General features: G+C 43.4%; 1 non-coding gene across 1 annotated transcript; it reads left to right on the forward strand.

Annotated features, from left to right (window-relative positions):
• The first annotated feature begins 4,571 nt into the window (after positions 1 to 4,571).
• TRNAG-UCC lies at positions 4,572 to 4,644 on the forward strand. The gene has a single exon. It is a non-coding gene; the product is annotated as a tRNA-Gly (tRNA).
• The last annotated feature ends 3,740 nt before the right edge of the window (positions 4,645 to 8,384 follow it).

Consider the following 8,384-nt stretch of genomic DNA (forward strand, 5'->3'; position numbering starts at 1 on the left):
ATTGGATCTCTTCGCGGGTCATACCCACCAGGGAACACAAGGGGGCAGCCTCACACTGGGTTCTCAGGGAAGGCTGCCTGTGATCGCGGCGGCTGTTCGCTTTCCCCCGCTTTCTGTGCACAGAAAGTAAAACTCCATAGTTTGGTGTGGAAGCGGATTGATTTTTTTTCTGTTTCTTTACAAAGGACTTAAGTTGGGGACCAGGGTTCGCTCGGCGGCACATCACAGGAAGTGCAGCGTCTTCGCATCTCACTTCCGAGGGTCTTTTGATTGCCGGGAAGAGGCACCCACTCCAAACACAATGCGTCCAAGGACGCTGAGTCGCCGCCCTCTTGATTGCGGGGAAGAGGCACTCACTCCGAACACAATGCGTCCAAGGGTGCTGAGAGTCGCCGCCCTCCCTCTGTTGTCTTCAAGTGTCGTCACAGAACTGCTGTGCGCGAGAAAAAAAAAAAGCCCAGGCTCTCCTGGAAAGGAGTGGAGTGGATTGCTCCTTTGGGGAAAATTGTCCCTTTCCTTGCGTGACCTCATCCAGGCCCAAGACTTTAAGTGGTATCTTTTCCGTAGTGGCTCAGTTGATAAAGAATCCGCCTGCAGTGCTGGAGACTCATGATCCTGGGTTGTGAAGATCCCCTGCAGAAGGAGATGGCAACCTGCTCCAGGATTCTTTTTTTTTTTTTTTTTTCTGCTCCAGGATTCTTGCCTGGGAAACCCCGATGGACGGAGGAGCCTGGCAGGCTACAGTCCCGGGGTCTCAGAGTCCCGCTGCACTTAGCCCCGAAACCACCACCAAGGAAGGTAACTGTCGGTTGGATGGCTCAGTTCTCAACATCCTCCCAGAATCCCAGATTTATATATTTCTATTTTGAATTATCTAGCTGGTATCACATAATGGTATCTAGTAGGCATCTCAACTTTGACCAAGAACAGCTATTGCTAACCCTCACGCTTGATTCTTTCCCGTGGCCTTTTTTCCTCTCCTCAATGTCAGCCATCACAACTTACCTGATTGCTCAAACCTCAAACCCACCAGTGATGCTTCCCTCCTCTCTTTTCTCACCTCCTCCCACATCTAATCAGTTGATATATGAGTTCTGTTGACTCTCCATCTCCACTGACACCTTCACTGTCCTCTCTCACCTGGTTGCCTGTTACAACTTTCTTACTAGGCTTTCTTGCTGGACTCTGGACTCTCTAGGTATATGCCAGGATGATCTTTTAAGGAGAATTGAGATCACTCTTCTGCTTATATTTCCCAGCACTCCTAGGTGGCTCAGCGGCAAAGAATCTGCCTGCCACTGCAGGAGATGCAGGAGGCGTGGGTTCGATCCCTGGGTCAGGAAGATCCTCTGGAGAAAGAAAAGGCAACCCACTCCAGTATTCATGCCTGGAGAATCCTATGGACAGAGGAGCCTGCTGGGCAACAGTCCAGGGGGTCACAAAGAGTCAGACACTACTGAGCACATCCACAGAATCTCTGCTTAAAACCCTCCAGTGGATTCTGTTGCACTTGTAATAAAATCAATATACCCTGTCATGGATATGCAAAGTCCTATGTTATCTGCTCACGGCCTGCCACCCATCCCTGCCTCATTGTATACTCCTCTCCTTCTCTTGGTTCTGGATGCCCTGGTCTTCTTGGTGTTGTTAAACAGCCTTGGGCCTTGGCATGAGCTTTTCGTTCCTGCTTGTATGCATTCCTCTCTGGTCTCTACATAGGTGGCTCTTTGTGTCCTTCAAGTCTCAGCTGGAATGTGACTTCTCAGGGAGAGCGTCTCTGGTCCTTCCACATATAATGGTCACCCAGTTATTCTCCCGTCCCTCTGTTTTCATTCTCTGTAAGCACTGATACTAGATGCATTTCTTTCCTTCCTTCCTTTCTGCGTGGTTTACGGGATCTTAGTTTCCCTACTAGGGGTTGAAGCTAGGCCTTGGCAGTGGGTTGAACCCAGCCGAATCCTAACAACTGGATTTCCAGGGAATTCCGTAGATGCATTTTCTTGCTTATTTATTTGCCACTTTATTGTCTATCTTCCTTCACTAGAATGCTAGCTCCATGAGGGGTCAAATATATCTGCTTTGGACATTCAACCTCATTCCAGTGACTAAATAGGGCCTGACACGTGAAAGATGCTCAACAGATGTTTGTTGAATAAAGAAATGATTCAATGGGTAGAACTTCCACACCTGACCCTGCTGAGGGTGGATTGCAGGGTTCTTTACTATTTATTACCTATGTGTTTGGTCTGAGGTGAGACATTTCTTCTCTCTGAGCATCAGTTCCCTCTTCCAGATAAATACTGTTTTGAAAGTGAAAGTGTTAGTCACTTAGTTGTATCTGGCTCTTTGTGACCACATGGACTGTAGCCCCCCAGACTCCTCTGTCCATGGGATTCTCCAGGCAAGAATACTGGAGTGGGTTGCCATTGCGTTTTCCAGGGGATCTTCCCGACCCAGGATCGAACCCAGGTCTCCTGCGTTGCAGGTGGATTCTTTACCGTCTGAGCCACCAGAGCCTGTGATATGCTTATTCTAATCCACAAGTGTGCTTCTCATATAGGAACTCCTGAATGGAAAACCCACTTGCTGTCTAAAAGTTTTGAACCCCTTGAAACTAGTGAGAAGCACCGAGACTTCATGATTCCTATCCGTTCATTTTCATGTAAAGAATCAACACTTGAAGTTGCCAGGGTTTTTGAAGTCTCCTATGATGCTGGTTCTGTGTCATGAGACAGACCAAGCTTACCTTCTCAAGACAGTGGTTCTCTGAGTCGATGAGCTCGAGGTCAGACTGCCTTTTCTCGAAGGCTTTTGGTTAGTGATACTTGGTTTGAAATTCTGGACCTGCTATTTTAGAAACAATTTAGGAGCAGGGTGTCCATTCTGTCTTAGTGTATCTTAGATTTTATCCAAGTGAGGCAACAATTACAGACCCAGACTTTTTAGGATGCTAAAGTGCTATTCACAGCTAGCCAGGAAAGGTCACCAGATAAATACTTTGACGTCTGCTAAGAAGGGAGATTAGTGAAAGCCTTGACTCTGTGTTCACCTAGATCGTGGGATATGGGAGCATCTTTATTCCCTTTCAATTCCTTTGTTGCTCTGGGATTCTGATATGCTACTAAGCTTTAATTTCTTGAAAAGGCATTTCATCAACCTTGTTGACTGTGTGCTGAGATTCCCTCCTCCCTCCCTCTCCTACATTTGGGTCAGCCAGTACCAAAGGAGAAGGTTATCTGGGCTGTTAAACCTTTGACTTGGTGTCTTTTGAAGAGCGCGTTTTGCATTTTGTTATGTCAGGATTGTAATTAGATCCGTTAATTAAGGAAAGAATGAACTTTTCCCAAACTCTGCACCTCTTTGAATTTTTGATAAGTTTGCTTAGGTTGCCGCTGACCTTTGCTAAGGGGTATGCTACTGCTCATTAATTGGCAAATTTTAATGAGGAGAGTTGATGAATGTGCTGGCCTTGACAATAAATAAAGCTGGCTTCCACTCCAGGCCTTACCACCTCTGGCTGCTTCAAAGTGTGTGGTGTTTCTTGACCAGTGACCATTAAACTTGGGACACTTGGCCGACATTCTGTCTTATGAGTAAGCAAGGGAGGCCTCCTTACCCAGGCACTGATCTGAACGGCTCCTCATCCACCTTCCTATTTCATTTTGGTTGTATTGTGGGCAGCGTGCTCAGTCTTGTTTGACTCTTTTTGACGCCATAGACTATAGCCCGCCAGGCTCCTCTGAACATGGGATTTCCTGGGCAAGAATACTGGAGTGGGTTGCCATTTCCTACTCCAGGGGATCTTCTCGACCCAGAGATTGAACCAGGGTCTCCTGCATTGCAGGCAGATTCACTGCACTCCCTGGAATTCCCTTTAATCTGATAATAATCTTATTATACCTGTTTTAGACAAGGGGAAACTGAGGCATAGGGAAAGTAGTACATCACATAGGGATAGGCAACCAGTTAATGGTAATAACTAATATTGAGTTCTCATTGTGTGGTAAGCACACTCCCAACCTCTTAATGTGCGTTGTGTCACTTCATACTCATAACAGCCGTGTGAAACAGGTAGTATTTTTGCCCCTACTGTAAAATGGGACTTGATTGCCAAAAGGGTTGATCTCCTGTAGGACTGACTGGTTTGATCTCCTTGCAGTCCAAAGGACTCTCAAGAGTCTACTCCAACACCACAGTCCAAAAGCATCAGTTCTTTGGTGCTCAGCCTTCCTTATGGTCCAACTCTCACATCTGTATGTGACTACTGGAAAAGCTGTAGCTTTGACCATACAGACCTTTGTTGGCAAAATGATGTCTCTGCTTTTTAATATGTTGTCTAGGTTTGTCATAGCTTTCCTTCCCAAGGAGAAGCATCTTTTAATTTCATGGCTACAGTCATCATTTAGAGTACAAAGAAGAATAAAATTCAGATTCACACACACACGTATGAAGATTTCTTTCCTTTTCAAATATGTTTCTGCTGCCACTCAAAAAACCTAGTGAGCTGTGACCCTGCAGAACATAATGAGGGCTACAATATTTAACTTATAGAACTGATCGATGAGGGGACTTCCCTGGTGGTCCAGTGGTTAAGACTCCGTACTTCCACTGCAGAGGGCCCAGGTTCAAACCTTGGTTGGGGAACTAAGATCACACATGCCATAAGGCATAGCCAAAAAAGAAGAAGGACCTGAGTGATGAGAAATTTACTTAGTTATCCAAGTCCGAGACATGAATTTTGGCTTTATAGCTGTACTCACTATGACTCCTTGGATTACAGTGAGCAAGAGGGTATCTTCTGTTTGGAAGTATTGATAGGAAAATAAAACAAGCCTGGCAGAAGTCGTAAGTAACTCTTCAGAGCCTCTTTTAAAGATTCTGCAAAATACTAGTACTTTTAGTAATTATAAAATGTGGTGCTGACATCTCTGTGCCCCTTACTGAAACACTTACAATCCTTCTACTAATCCACAACGATAATAACCCTAAAAAACAATTACTAAATACTCAACAGTTTAAAATACTCACCAGCACTCACAGTTGTCACAAACATTCCCCATTTTTTTTTTTTTTGCTGAAAATATCCTCTCTAGCAAAATGTCACTACATTTAGAATTTCTGTTTCTGAACATTGCCCTAAGTGACTTCTGAGAGATTTTTTACAGACCGTTGATGACGATAATTTGACGTCACTGAGTAGTTGGTTCATTTGGGGAAATGCTATTCCCATTTCATCCTCATCATGTTCTTATTATTCCTGTTTTCTAGAGGAGAAACACTGAGGCAGAGAGAATGTTGGTGTCTTGTGCTGGGTATTACTTAGCGAACACTTTGTTAAGGATGTTTAATGATGAATCTCACAATATACTTGTGTATTTGAATATATGCCCCCTGTAATCTGCTAATATGGTGAAAGCCTGTTTAACCCCTAGAACCTTGGACATGGACTAGAATATCTAGACAGGGGTTTTCATGTCTCTGGATAGAGGAGGAAAAGTCATACGTTAAGTCAATATTGGAGGCCGATCTGGAACTCAGGGGTCCGAGGTTTTCCTTAAAAATATCTCCTGAACTCAGGGCAACAGGTATTATAAACTGGGATTGTAGGACACAGTGAAATCAAAACCTTCTTCTACCAGGCATGGCCTTGCTCTTTTTTTTGGTGGGTTAAGAGCAAATGAGTTGGTTATGAAAGTGAGAAAAAGAGTGCTGAGATTGCCAAGGGGAGATCTAAGAAGGTTTTATAGTGAGGGCAGTAACTGCGTGAAGCCTTGGAAAATGGACCAGATTTCTGTTTCTAGATCCGTGTTTCCTACTCCCATCAAAGCCTTTTACCCCCTCTTGCTAGAATGTGAATGAAAAGAGGGTAACACGTCCTCAGGAATCCAGGGTGTTAAGACTTTCGTGGTGTTCTGTTTTCTTCTGAGCTCCTACTGAAGAGTGAAGAAAGAAGGGCACTGCATTTTCTATGAATCCTGAAAGGAGCAAAGCCATACACGTGTTAGAAATGAAATAAAATAAAAGCAGAATCCAGAAAATCCACGAGTATCTCATCCTCTTTCTGGATACTGAATAAATAAGCAGAATGGTGTATGAGGCTCCACAATGTTTGCAAGGAGGTGGACTGTTTTCCCAGGGAGTTTTCAGGTTTAAATGCAGGAGGGTCATAAAGCCACACCCTTATTACAACCGGAACATGGCAGCTCTGTCTTCCAAGACAGGAACCAAAACTTTTTATAAGTGCTCAATCAAGAGGTAAGGGCCAATTTCAAGTACTGAAATGATGCCTGTTAAAGTTTATTAAAAACAGAATAGAAAGTGCAGACCTCCCTGTTCATGCTTTCTCTTTCAAATTCCTCTCCAGAAATACCATGTAGACCTATGAGCCTTATTTTTTTTTTGTCCCAGTCGGCATTTTGACTGAACTAATAGAGGTGACACATACAGCATTGTCTCTTGGAAATATGGGTTGCTTCTTGGAACCAAGCCTGGCATTTGCAGGGGCCATATCTTAGTTCAGATTCTCCCAACAGAGGTTCAGACATGAACTTGGTGTGCAGTTTAATTGGGAAGTGACATCAGGAAGCAGGAACAAGGGGGTAGGAGGAAAGAGACAGGGAACAAGGAAAATCCAGTACCAGTGTTTATCCAGATTACTGTTCTGAAGGATGGAGATTTGGTTCTTCCAGGAACCCCTGAAAAAACTACAAAATGCCTCTCAGGAGTTTTCATCTGAAAGGATAGTCATAGACAGGTTTCAACCCACTGGTTGAAGGTTGCTCCCAGGATCCACCACGAGGCCTGCAGGAAGTAGTAACTCAGTATTAAAAGTTAATTAATTGATGGATGTGTGTGTGTGCGCACGCGTGCATGTGTGCTCGGTCATGTCTGATTCTTTGCCACGCCGTGGACTATAGCCTGCCAGTCTCCTCTGTCCACAGGATTTTACAGGTAAGAATACTGGGGTGGGTTGCCACTTCCTACTCCAGAGGATCTTCTCAACCCAGGGATTGAACCTGTGTCTCCTGCATTGGCAGGTGGGTTCTTTACCACTAGCACCACCTGGGAAGCCCGTATTTGATGGGTATTAGATTGTTTCTAAATTTTTGGCTATTAAAAAGAGAGCTGCTATAAACATTCATGTACAAATCTTTATGTGGTTATATGTCCTCATTTCTCCAGGGTAATTGCTTTAGAAGCTGAATGTTTGGGTCATGTGATCAGTGAATGTTTAACGTTTTAAAATACTGTCAAAGTGTTTTCTAAAGCAGTTGTGCCATTTTACACGCCCACCAGCAGTGTACGAGAGTTCCAGTTGTTCCATATTTCATTGCCACTTGACTTGGTCAGTTGGTGTGTAGTATATCTCCCTGTGGTTTTATTGGTAGCCCCCTAAGAAACTAATAGTGCTGAACATCTTTTCATGTGCGTATTTGTCACCTGTTTATTTTCTTTGGTGAAGCCTTTGATAACATATCTTGACCATTGTTTTTTCTTTTTACCCCGGTGTGTTTGTTTTCTTCTTACGGAGTTCTTTGTTTATCCTGGTTCAAAATTCTTTGCCTAATATATGTCTTGTGAATATTTTATCACAGTCTGTGTGGCTTGCCTTTTTGTTTTCTTAACAGTGTGTTTGGAAGAGTGAAAGTTTTAATTTTGATGAAGTTCAATTTACTGATTTTTTAATAGTTCATGCTTTTGTTGTCCTATATTAGATATTTTATCCCAACTCAAGACCGTTATGAATTTTTCTTGTTTTCTTTTAGAATATTTGGAGGTTGACATTTACATCTATGGCCCATTTCAACTTAGTTTTTCTACACTATTACCATAAACTCAGTAAAAGGGACAGAGTATTGATAGATGCAACAACATGGATGGATCTCAAAAGCATTTATGTTGAATTACATAAGTCAGACCAAAAAAGAGTACATACTATATGACCTCATTTCTAGAACATTCTAAAAAATACAAACAAATGAAAAATAACAAAAAGCAGCTTTCCTTGTTTATCTCAAAGGAGGCCAGGCTACAACTTTTTTCAGTCTTCTTGCATCCAAGTTTGTTCAATACCAGCTGCCTCTAACATATTGCTTATTCAACCCCAGCAATAGTGAAGTTGTGTTTATCTGAGGTGTCTTAGTGGGGAAATTGATGCCACATCTGCCCTGGTCACGAAGATCTGTCCCCTGAGTCTGTCTCCAAAAAAGCTTGGTGGTGACATCACCAAGGCAACCAGTGATACGAAGGGCCTGATAGAGTGGACCTGCACATTTAGCACAGGCCTGATTAAGGTGCTACCTTCTACCTCTGCCTTGGCCATCAAAGCCCGCAAAGAACCACCTCGAGACAGAAAGAAGCAGAACAACATGAAGCACATAGGA

Source organism: Cervus elaphus, chromosome 4 (assembly GCF_910594005.1).
Source record: "Cervus elaphus chromosome 4, mCerEla1.1, whole genome shotgun sequence".
NCBI lineage: Eukaryota > Metazoa > Chordata > Mammalia > Artiodactyla > Cervidae > Cervus > Cervus elaphus.